This window comes from Rhinolophus sinicus, linkage group LG03 (genome assembly GCF_036562045.2).
Source record: "Rhinolophus sinicus isolate RSC01 linkage group LG03, ASM3656204v1, whole genome shotgun sequence".
Taxonomy (NCBI): Eukaryota; Metazoa; Chordata; class Mammalia; order Chiroptera; family Rhinolophidae; genus Rhinolophus; species Rhinolophus sinicus.
The window spans coordinates 47,911,268-47,923,836 of record NC_133753.1 but is presented as its reverse complement, the minus strand read 5'-3'; the positions used below and the strand labels follow the sequence as shown (position 1 = coordinate 47,923,836).

Here is a 12,569-nt window from a genome sequence, read left to right as displayed (position 1 = left end):
GCCCCCGCTGCCCAGGCGCTCCGCAGGAGCCGTGCGCCTGGTGGCTTCTCCCCGCCGGCGCCGGGTGCAGAGCGTCTTCCCGGCGCCAGGGTTCGCCGGATTGCTCCGCAGAGCGCGGGAGCTCACTCCCTGCAGGAAAACAGGCGCCCGGGTTCGCGGCTCAGGGCCGAGGGCCTGGCTTGCCATCGCCCCCGGGCCCTAGACCAGCCCGAACCTCCACTTGCCTCCTAGGTTGAGGCGGCGACAGCAGCAGCGCCCGCGGCTGCGTGCTCTGCTGCTGCCGCGATGCCAGCTCGTGCAGGCGAGGTAAGGGGCGGGAGGGGTTTCCAGAAGTTGGGGCTTCAGTGACGCGTGGGGAAACTCGGATTTTTGTTGCCCGTGAAGAGCTGAGGTGACTGGTGGAAGAGAGTTGATTCAGAATCCCTGTGTCTTGTGGTGAAAATTCACCTCCGGTTATTTCCAGGAGACGAGGGGAGGAATGAGCTGAAATGTTGGCATTGTCCAAGACACAGCTAACGACAGTAGGGTAGGGATGAGGTTTTGGAGAATGGACGTCCAAATTACAAGTACCCTGGTGTGCTAAGTACCACTTACTTTGGCTTCTAAGACTACCTGGTGTGCTGAGTTATGGCATTCGTCGGATTGCGCCCTGTCTCTTGCCTTCTCTAGAGCTTGGAGTTGGCGACTTCTCAGGAGTGGGGCAGTGGGGAATCTTTACTTTTGAAATAGATTGTGATCTTTGCTTTGTGAAGGGGCAGGGGAAGGGCGTGTTTGCTGATCTACAATCAGCCGTATGCAGGAATTTGACAGCCTTTCTCCTCGGTGTCTTGTTGAAATGATGCCATTTGAGGTCATGTCAGCACTTTGGGGCTTCATCATTGGAGAGGCTTCAAGGGATCACAGAAACGGGGGATGGTGGTGGGAGGAGGGAGGGAAAGCTTTTATCTCTGAGATGTGCCCTGTGATGTCAGGGACCAGGATGCTCCTTCCTTTCCATTTCAGTAAGTGCCTCCGGTATGAATGTCAGCCATTTTCCCGTGATTGCTGATTTAGGGTATCTACACAAAAAGTGAGGGGTTGTGGGTATGGCAAGTGGCCTTGAGAGGGGAGGGGAGGGGACAGGGGGGGAGATACCTGCATGAACGCTAATTCTTTTTATTAAGCCCTAGAATTGTGGACAACACCCAGAGCCCAAGGTACATTTATCTAAAATTAGCATAACTAATTTAGGAGTGAATCAAATCAGTTGCAGAAAGCCTCCATCCCGTCTTAGAGGTGGTACCTTGAGTCACAGAAACACAGGGCTGTTCGGATTAGGGACGTCACTGGTTTCTCTCTGCCTTTGGACCCACTCGGATTATCAAGGAGACACTAAAGAATTCTTAAAGTCTCTATTTTTGACATTGATGTTGTGCTTCTATTTCTAAAGGAGAAGTGAAATTTATTCGTTGACGCTGTTGAATGAATTACTGGGGATGTTCTTTACAGGCGTAGGCTTATGTGTGTCTTGAATTCATCTACTGCTAAACCTACTTGTTCAGGGTTTTTCAAACACTTCCCCAGAGTATATTTAAGTGAAGTCAGGTTTTACAAAGAGCTGTGTGTGTGTGTGTGTGTGTGTGTGTGTGTGTGTGTGTGTGTGTGTTCTAGTCTAGTTTCTGTCATTTATGTCTCCAAATTATAGTGATTCCCCCACTCTTCCACTCCTCCTTCTCAACATATTATTAGTTCCCAAGAGTAGTTAAGAATGGTTACAAGTGATGAACAATATAAATTTTTACCAACTATGCTCAGAAAAAGAAAAACTTAATCTAAGATGTGTTTATTCATTTTACCATTATGTTTTATAACTACATATGCCACATATTTTTGTGCATGTGGTAAAATAAACATAATAAAAATTAACTTTAAAAAAGGGAAGTTTTCTCAGTGAGGCCGAAATAAAAAGAGAAGTTTCATTGTAAACTCTTTAATCTTCATTCCCAAATCTTCTACCATAATATTTATCTATTTAAAAACATTTTCATTCAATTTATTTAAACTAAAAAAAGTTCACCCATTCATCCCACCTCTACCCCTCACCTCTTGTAACCACCAATTTGTTCTCTATCTATGAGCTTGGATTTTTTTTTTTTTAGATTCCACATACAAGAAAGATCATACAGTGTTTGTTGTTGTTTTTTTGTCTGATTTATTTCATTAAGTACAATGCCCCTGAGGTCCATCCATGTTGTCACAAATGGCAAGATTTCATTATTTTTTATGGCTGAATAATATCCCATTGTGTGTGTGTGTGTGTGTGTGTGTGTGTATATATATATATATATATATATATATATATATATATATATATCTCACAGTTTCTTTTTTTCATACATTTTAAAAAATTTCAGCCACAGCTGACACATAACACCATTATCAGCTTCAGGTGTACAACATACGTAGTGACTCGACATCTATGTAAGTTATGAAGCGATCACCCCAACAAGTCTAGCGCCCATTTGACACCACACATAACCATCACAATACTATTGACCATACTCCCCGGATGTGCTCTACATCCGGTGACTGCTTCCACAATGGCAATTTGTATATCTCAATCCCTTCCCCTTCCTCATCTGGCAACCATCAAAATGTTCTGTGTATCTATGAGTTTGTTTCTGTTTCGTTTGTTCGTCTGTTTTGCTCTTTAGAGTCCACATATGAGTGAAATCATATGGCATTTGTCTTTCTCTGACCCATTTCACTTAGCATAATACCTTCTAGATCCATCCATGTTGTTGCAAATGATAAGATTTTATTCTTTTTTTTTAATGGCTGAGCAATATTCCACTGCACATATATGCCACATCTTCGTTAGCCACCTGTCTATCGATGGACACCCAGGTTACTTCCATATCTTGACCATTGCAAATGATGCTTCAGTGAACATTGGGGCATATGTCTTTTTAAAGTAGTGTATTAAGTTTCTTTGGATAAATACCCAGAAGTGGAACTGCTGGATCATATGGTAATTCTGTTTTCAACGCTTTGAGGAACCTCCATAGAGTTCTCCTCAGTACCTGCACCAATTCACAATCCCACCAAATTTGTTGATGGTTTCCTTTGCTGTACAGAAGCTTTTTCGTTTGGTGTAATTCCACTTGTTTATTTTTGCTTTTGCTTTTGGTGTCAGATTAAAAATACTTATCTCTTAATACCTATGTGAAGGAGCTTATTACTATTGTATCTATGTTTTCGTCTAGGAGTTTTATGGTTTCAGGCTTTATATTCAAGTCTTTATCATTGTAAGTTAATTTTTTATGTATGGTGTATGGTAGTGAGCTGGTTTCATTCTTTTGTGTGTGGCTGTCCAATTTTCCCAACATCATTTATTGAAGATACTGTCTTTTCCCCATTGTATAATCTTGGCTCTTTTGTTGTAAATTAATTGACCACAGATTCATGGGTTTAGTTCTGGGCTCTCTGTTCCATTTATCTATGTGTATGTTTTATGCCAATGCCATGCTGTTTTAATGTTGATAGTTTTGTAATACAGTTCTAAGTGAGGGAGCATTATGCCTCCAGCTTTGCTCTTATTTCTCAAGATTGCCTTGGCTATTTGGGGTGTTTTGTGGTTGTATACAAATAGTAGGATTGTTTGTTTTATTTCTATGAAAAATGCCATTGGAATTTTGATAGGGATTGCATTGAATCTTTATATTGCTTTGGGTAGTATGGATATTTTAACAATATTAATTCCAAACCATAAGCACTGAATGACTTTTCATTTATTTGTGTCTTCCTCAATTTTTGCATTAATGTCTTGTAGTTATCAGTGTGTGGGTCTTTCAAATCCTTGGTTAAATTTTTTCTTAGGTATTTTATTCTTTTTGATGCAATGGTAAATTGAATTATTTCTTTAATTACTCTTTCTGATAGTTCATTGGTAGTGTAAAGAAACAACAGATTTTTGTGTAGTGATATTGTATCCTGCAACATTTCTGAATGTTCTGCATTCTGAATTACAGTTTTTTGATGGAATCTCTAAAGTTTTCTGTATATAATACGTCATCTAAAAATAGTGACCATGTTACTTTGTCACTTCCACTTTGGATACCTTTATTTCTTTTTCTTGCCTAATTGCTCTGGCTAGGACTTTTAATACTATGTTGAACAAAAGTGGCAGGAGTGGACATCTGTGTCTTGTTCCTGATCTTAGAGGAAAAGCTTTCAGCTTTTCACCATTGAGTATGATGTTAGCTGTGGGTTTGTCATATACAGCCTTTATTATGTTGAGGTATGTTTCCTCTGTAGCTTCTTTGTTGAGAGTTTTTATCATAAGTGGATGTTGAATTTTGTCAACTGCTTTTTTTTGCATCTATAAAGGTATTATATAATTTTTATTCTTCACTTTGTTAATGTGGTGTATTATATTGACTTATTTGTGGATATTGAATCATTCTAGTATCTGTTTCATAAATCCGATTTGATCATGGCATATGATGCTCTTAGTGTATTGTTGAATTCTGTGTGCTAATATTTTGTTGAGGACTTTTGCATCTTTGTTCATCAGGGATATTAGCCTATAATTCTTTTTGTGGCATCTTTATTTGGTTCTGGTATCAGGGTAATGCTGGCCTTATAAAATATGTTTGGAAAAGTTCCCCTCTCTTCTATTTTCTGGAAGAGTTTGAGAAGGATTGGTATTAATTCTTCTTTGAATGTTTGGTAGACTTCACCAGTTAAGCTGTCTGGTCCTGGACTTTTGTTTTTGGCAGGTTTTGGATTACTAATTCAATCTTTTTGCTAGTAATCGGTCTGTTCACATTTTCTATCTCATCATGATTCAGTCTTGTTAGGTTGTATGTTTCTAGGAATATATCCATTTCTTCTAGATTATACAGTTTGTTGGTGTACCATTGTTTGTAGTGGTCTCTTATGATCCTCTGTAACAGAGATATTACAACTGATATCGATTTTTTATGTCTATTTTAACAAAGATTATAAATTGTGCTATGTTGCCTCTTGCCTGATTCTTATTATAACTTCATGACTGGATCAAAGTTCCTGCATTTTTTTTTCCTATTAAGAAGATTTTGTAACTTCAAAAGGTTAGAAAACACTTATGTGTTTTGGAGAGTTGCCTGTCAATTTAACAGGCTATGTATTGTGTGTGTTGTGGTGTATGTGGCATGCCCAGACTCTTGGGACAGTGTCTAAAACTTGTGATGTGTGACATTTTTGCTCCAGAACTTTTGAGTCATAATGTTTTCTTGGAGATTTTGGGTGATGTTTGGCCAATACAGGAAGTACTAAAAAAGTGTTAAATAATTCAAAGTTATTTTTATTGGGTACAAAAAATTTTAAAGACAAGAAGGAAAACTTAATAAGCAGGGTCAGAATTATAGCTTAACATACCCTACTGGTGCCTTTTTAATTACAGTACTTTCCCCCAGAACTTTTTAATCCCATTACTTTTATATTTAATGAGGAGACTAGTTAAAACATAAGCCAAAGAGAACTATTACAAATAATGGGGATAAATGGTGGGTATAACCAGATGTTTTGCCTAAAGTTAAAAGAGTTAAGGAATCTGAACTCTGTCAAACTCGCCCTGCAGGCCCTCCCCACACCTCCTTACCCAATAAGCAGGAGATTTTGAAAGGCAGAAATATCTTGGAAGGGGGTGGGGATAAAAAACAAAAGCCAAAATGCTTATGGTAGGCTTCTCCTGTTAGTGACCATCCTAACAACCCTTGACTTAGTGGCAGGTGCCATTTAAATGGCAACTAGTGGCCAAGGCTGTGTACAGAATGTTTTGGTTGTGAGAGCCATTATTTATGTGTCACTCTGAGCTACGAATTAAGACTGCCACCCATTTCACAATGCATTTTCAGAGTCATTGCTAATACCATGGTTTTATTTTTCTCTTAACTGGTAATTTAATTTCAGCCAAAGTGATGTTATTCTGAATATGTAGAACAAGAAAGGAATGTTTGTATTTCCTTTTTACTCATCCAGCTGCGATCTTAACAAATTCTCCATGTCAGCTGTCCACTTAGGCAGCAGTTGTTTTTGAGGGCTTATCATGTACTTCACACTGAGAAGACATCCCGTCCCCTGACTCCCATACACTGAGTTCTTAGGAGGTGATAGTCTGTGTCCTTTATGTATGTAACAGACTAGGGGGAGGGGTACGTGTGTGATTAAAGAGCACGTGAAGGACAGCACAATAGAAAGATGAGCAGAGGATATGAACAGACAATCTCCAAAAGAAGAAATGCAACTGGCCAGTAAACATGAAAAGACTCTCAACCTCCATCATGGGAAGGGAAATGCAAATTCAAAAGCAAAGAGAGATTGGTTTTCTGTCCATCCAGTTGACCCACACACTAAAGGTTGGTAGCATCCTCTGTTGGCTGTGTGGAGGGCGGGAAACTTTGGCCCTTCAGGGAAGTGTGAATTGCTGTAGCCTTTAGGGAAATGAGACAGTTTCCAGAGAGTTTGGAACATGTATGCCATATGACCCAAAATCCTGTATCTGGAGTCCTGTTTTACAGAAATAAAAACATCAGCCTGTAAGGATTTGGTGGTGAGGATATTTATTGAAGTAAATAAACTAGAAGCAACAGGCATGTCCATCAGTAGGATTAATAAAATAGGATACATATATCCATACTGTGGATTATTTGTGAGGGACATTCATGATACAGTAAATGTAATGGAGTTGCAGAGTGTCGTATGATCCTATTTCTGATTTAAAAAAGAAGAAGCCCTATGTGTATGACCTTGGAGAAAGATGTGAAAGGACACGCAAAACTTAATATTATTTAAAATTAGCAGTGGGGAGTGAGGGATGATTAACTTGCTCCACATATACCTTGAGTGGTTTATCTGCTCTCAAACACGCAGGCTTTTCTGTACGAAAACACTTTAAAATATTATTTGGTTAATAAATGGGAAACTCATCTGGAACCACTTTGAAAACAAAAGCTGGGCAATATCACGCTTGCTTTCTCTGATGCATGCACCAACCTCTTGTCTCTTTGGAAACCTTCAGTGAATTATATTCTAAAATCCTGAGATTTCCCAACTTTTGGTAAATTTCTTGAGTGTAAAAGATGGCTTCAGGAAAAGCTGTTTACCTCAATCCCCTGAGAGAGTAGTGGACACAAAAGATCATGAAAGCTCGTAGGAGGCGCTCTCTCCTTTTCCTTGACTTTCTCTGATCCTATTCTCAGGGAAGACCAGTGGCGGTCCATGGATGGGAGGTCAACTGAAGCAGCAGCATCTCCTCAAATTTGGTTTTCCTGTCTGGGGCCCAGAGGGGTGCTGTTCAGTGGCTGTGCTGGCATTTGAACCCAGCTCTCCTTCCACACGATTGCTTGGCCGATTGCTCCATCCGTACCATTTTCAATCCTGCCTCCTACTGTGATTTTTGCAACTTGATAAAATTTATGAGTTCTTGGCAGTTACTGCTAAAACCAAACTTTCAAAAGCAGTGGAGCCTCCATCCATATTTTAAAAAGTACATACCACATGACCCTGGTCTGCTGCACAATTTGAAAACCATGATTTAGATTCAATCAATGCTTCCTAAGCTTGAATGCGTCAGAATCACCCAGAGGGCTTGTTGAAACCCAGAGTTTGGGGCCAGAGTTTCAGGTCCTTTATGTCTTGGGGGGGGTCTGATCATTTGCATTTTAGTAAACTCCCGGGTCATGCTGACTTTGCTGGCCACAGACCACACTTGGAGAACAACTGGTTTAGAGAAACAGCTTCTTGTGCTGCCGATCTTGTGTTCTCATCCAGCCGGTGCTCTGCTTTATCATGGAGGAAAGTTAGAATGCCAATCAAGGCCAGATAACTCGATTTTATGAATTTCACAAGTGGAGGAAAAAGCAATATCTGGGTTATATTACCTAAGTGTCGTCTGTAATTGTTGTAGGTGTTTGTGGATTTAGTGATGTTTTATAGATAGATGTATGTGTTTAATGAACAGGGAAGGTCAGGTCTTGTTTTAAATATTATATAACGGATTCACAGGGGAAGGTAAAGAGGAATGTTAGAGAGTCTCTGGTTCCCGTTTTTTACTTTTTGCTTTTTCATCATATACACATACATATTCAATACTTGATGTCATTGATTTCTTTTAATGAATAATAGTTGGCTACATGTGAAGGGTGTTGGGAAGAAAATGCTAGATGACCAGATGATAAATGCTATTTAAATTGTGTCGTAATCTGATGATTGGTGCATTTTTTTGGAGGAAATTAAGTTCAATAGCCATTATTTTAACAAGTGTTTACTAGAGTGTCTCCAGAGGGGACGCATTTCTAATAATGCTTATCAGTGACGCCTAAGTGCTTGGCTTCTCTTGGTGACCCTCACGTACCTGGGTGTCCTTGAGAGGCTTGGATAACCCAAAGCTCAAAACAAGATATTCCCTTAAAAGGCTCCCCTCTCGACTAGTGGATCCCCTAATTCTAAAATTCTTTAGCAAATAAACACTTGTTCTGTTTTTAGCCACTTGATTTTAGTGTCTTGTATTCTTTTCTAATGATTTCACATGTAAGTTATAAACAAAGCAAAATTGGTCATGGTAGTGGGGTGTATGAAAAGTGACGTGAGACAGAAATTTTCATGAGGGAAGTCGTTCTTGAGCTGGGCCATGTAGGATGGGTCTCTTCTATAGGGTTCTCCATCCTGGCTGCACATTGGAACCACCCGGGGAGTCTGATGTAGTTGGTTTGGGAGGGCCCTGGGCAATGATGGTAATTCTCATGTGGAGCCAGGGTAGAGAACACTCATCTATGGTCCTCTGGGTCACTTGGCCTCATTCCTTGAAGATTTTGTTCATCGGGCCCACACTTCTCCCTCCCATTGGCAGTTTTGGTGACTTGAACATCTACCTAGATTGTCCACCCTCTGCAGCTCCTTGACCAACTCTCTTTCAGTTACCATTTCCTCTACCCTACGTCAGTCTCCCCTCTCATGGTTATCTCTAGACAACTGGTTCTCAGCAGTTTTGCCACCCAGAGGATATTTGACAATGTCTGGAGACATTTTTGTCTGTCACAACTTCAGGAGAGGAAGGGATGCTATGGCATTTCATGAGTGGAGGCCAGGGGTTCTGGGAAACAGCCTGTAGTGCACAGGATGGTCCCGCCATAAAGGATTATGTGATCTAAAATACCAGCAGTGCCAAGTTGAGAAACCTTGCCCTACTGTCCTTGAAGATTTTTTTAAACCCCAATTTACAGGAGAAATACATCTTATGCGATGGCCAATACAAACGCACATATGTAACTGAAACAGGTTTCCCAAAACAATATTTACCCTTCCCAGGTATAATGGACTCACACTTTTTATTCTGTTTCATTTTTAAAAATTGCTGGTCATGACCCATGACATTGATTTTACTACCCACTAAACTTGCAGCACATCATTTGAAAACATGTTTGTAGACCAATAACTGCAGCTCCAACCAAACTGGACAGACATTCCAGGCTGACCCTCCCCTCCTCTCTTTCATCTTACTCCCTTTATTACGCAATTCCACCTAGCCTTCACCCTCTCAGGGCCTCTGACCCTTCCCCTTTTTCATTGTCCATCATCTTTCTCTTGTCCTGTCACCTCCCCCGCCCCCAGCTGAGGTGCTTGCATACACCGTCCTTGACTCTTTTTCCCTTCTTGTTTCTTGGGAAAACCCCACCCTCTGCCCCCTCTGCTCCCGCCCCAGGCTGATGAACTGGGCTGGAGAAAATACGTGGTCGTCTGGATTGTCTCACTTTTGAATTATGACCACCAACCTCAAGGGGGCTCTTGGCACAGCCGGGACCACTGGGTTTCTGTCCCCACCCCAAGTCTCAGCTGATGACTTGGCTTATCTCACTGAGCAAAGGAAGCAATTACAAACTAGTTTCATCAGCTTTTCATGCTAAATCTGCTCTCCTGCCTGCACCATAACCACATGTGCATTGTGACCCCGTGAGCATGGGATCCCATGCTCTGTAGGCAGGCAAGGCTTTCACTCATGCACGTAGCTCCTTTTGCTCCTGCAGCACTAGTTCTCCCTCTCTGATGGATCACCTCCACGGGAAACGTGCGGTCGTAGCTCATCTGAAGGAAAAAGCAGCAGCAGCAACCACGCACTCTTGACCCTGTGTTCCAGTCAGCTGTTCTCCCATTCCTCTACTGGCCCAGTACGTATTGCTGAAAGAATTGTCCTCCTCTCTGCTTCGTTTCCTCCCTCTCGTTCTGTCTTGAACCCACTCCAGTTCAGCGTTCGCCCCGTCCTGTCCCTGCAGCCACTCAGTCAGCTCCAGGTGGCACTCCCTGTGGGTGTCTCCTGCAGCCTCTCAGCAGCAGTTCGCCCGCTGATTGCTCTCTCTGTAGGACGCTTTCTTCTCCTGGCTTCCATGCCACGATCCTTCCCCAGTTCTCCTCCTATGCCCTGGCCACCCCAATGCCAGCTTTCCTGCTGGATCTCCTCTTCCTAGCTTCTGAAGGTTGGAGGTGCTCTGTCACACATCACTTCATTTAGGAGTCAGCCTCAGTGTCACCTTCTCAGAGGTCTCCCTGAGCCCCCACTCTCAGCCTCTTTCTATTTTATTTTCATATAATTTATCATTCCCTGATATCATATATGTGATTCATATATTGTCTACCTCATGACCCTAGAATATAAGCTCCATGAAAGAAACTGTCCTCTGGCACTGTGTCCCCAGGTGTCTAGAACAAGGCCCAGCACTTAGTAGGTCCTCAACAAACAATTGTTAATGAGTAATTGGTGATGGAGACTTGCTGGTTATAGAGCTCAGTGTTGCATAAGGACAAGTAAATCTTTCCCAGATCTGAGCCGAGGAAGAGAGTAATGTTGAGGTGGAAAAGCAGTGTCTCGTGGGAGCAATATTTGTTTAGGTCACGTGTTGAGCATTAGGGGTTCAGGTATTGAGTGAGTGAAGCACATCCTTGCTAAATACTTGCTGAGTGATAGAAGGTACCTGCAGAGGACAGCTAGATGGAAACAAATGGTTGCCTCTCTGTTTTTATCTCTGAAGAGGGGCACTTAAGCCGTCTGCTTGGCAACTTTTGTCACTGAATTGAAGATGGTAAATTCACTTGTCTGAAGTGTTTCTCATCGACCCTGATGTTCTGGTGAATTGTTGTGGTGCGTCACTCGTCCCCAGAGTCCACTTGATGCACAGAGAGATGTATCCTTTTTCTCATAGGGCTGAGTGGAATGAATTCCTGCAGATCAGCGGGGACATTCCGTGCTTGCCTCAGCACTGCTCTCAGATAGCCAGGTTAGGGAGCCCCAAAGCTCTGTGTGCTTAAATTAAAACTCTCTCTTGCTGTTGCATTGCTTCAAGATAGCCATTTAATGACTTGACACTTTGTCTAGGACCTACTTTGATGTAAGTGAAGATATTTCCTGAGTGTAGTCCAAGGTCATGCATGGCAAATCTTCAAGGGGAGTGTAGATTATTCCTGGGTTTGAGAGATTACATTGAGGGCACTTTAAGAGGCTTAATTTGCTCCGCAAGGGCCTCTCTACTGGGCTCAGCACCTGTCCCTCCAGGGTCCTCCCCCACAGGGTAGGAGGAGCTCTCCCGTGGGTAAGAGGTCAGCCAAGGTCAGCCAGAAGTAGTGCCACAAAGCAGTTGGGTTTAGTACATCCAAGAAGAAAAGGCAGATGTCTTTGCAGGGCATCTTAGAGTGAATCAAGGGAAGTTTATCTTTAAAAATAGGGAGGCCTGAAAAGTTCTAGGTTAGCCTTTCGCTTTGACAGGGGAAGAACTGAGGCTCAGAAAGAGAAGACTTAGTGGGGTCACGTGGCAAAGCTGGCACTGGAATCCCACTTTCCTGACCTCCACCGGGTGCTTTCTCCTTTTCTTGGGGTGGTCCAGTTGGACTGACTTTGATTCACAGTTGGGTTCTTGGCCCGGGTGTGCATGAGAATTGCTGGGGGAGCTCCCTAAAATGCTGCTTCCTAAACGCCACCTGAGTCACTGAATTGGAATTTATAAGAGTGGGAGCTGGACACCTGTTGTTTTTTTTCTTTTTTTTAAAGGTCCCTAGGGAGGCTCCTAGGACAGATTGCCCAAGAAGGGTCTGTAGTGGGTAAAGGTACCCGGGGCACTGGGGACAGTCACCCTGCAGGGAAAACGCCTACTGGCTTTACACACTGGACAGACAAGTCTCCTTTATGACGCTGAACAGCCATCTCACAAGGTTGGTCTGCTGCTCACTCTCCCACACCCTCTGGTTACTGAGTAAGACCATGTAGGGTTCTAGTTTTGATGCATATCAAAAGCTTTTTATTTTCTTCTCAGGCATCTCCCCAATGTGTTTAGTTCTACTTATGCGGCATTCAGTTTAAGAAAATCAACTCTTTGAGGGTTTTTAATGCGTCCTCTTGATTAGGGTCCCTAGGTGTCTGAGTGCTGACGGTGGTCCCCAGTTCTCAGACCAGCTTGAAGCTAGAAGCTGACCATGAGTGACGTTCTGACAGAAGGAAAAAGGGAGTGTGAGTTGGCTGTGCAGGGGTGGGTACGGACAGTTTTATACGGATGGTAAATCAC

At 42.3% G+C, this 12,569-nt stretch overlaps 1 protein-coding gene across 6 annotated transcripts in view; it reads left to right on the top strand.

Moving 5' to 3' along the window:
- TLN2 (talin 2) overlaps window positions 1-12,569 on the top strand; it is a 410,543-nt gene that overhangs the window by 1,329 nt on the left and 396,645 nt on the right. Inside the window, exon 1 of one of the 6 annotated variants that reach the window (XM_074327636.1) lies at window positions 1-306. The exons of the other annotated variants lie outside the window; for them this stretch is intronic. The gene's annotated coding sequence lies outside the window, so the exon portion shown is untranslated. The remainder of the gene's footprint in view (window positions 307-12,569) is intronic. 6 annotated transcript variants of the gene reach the window in all.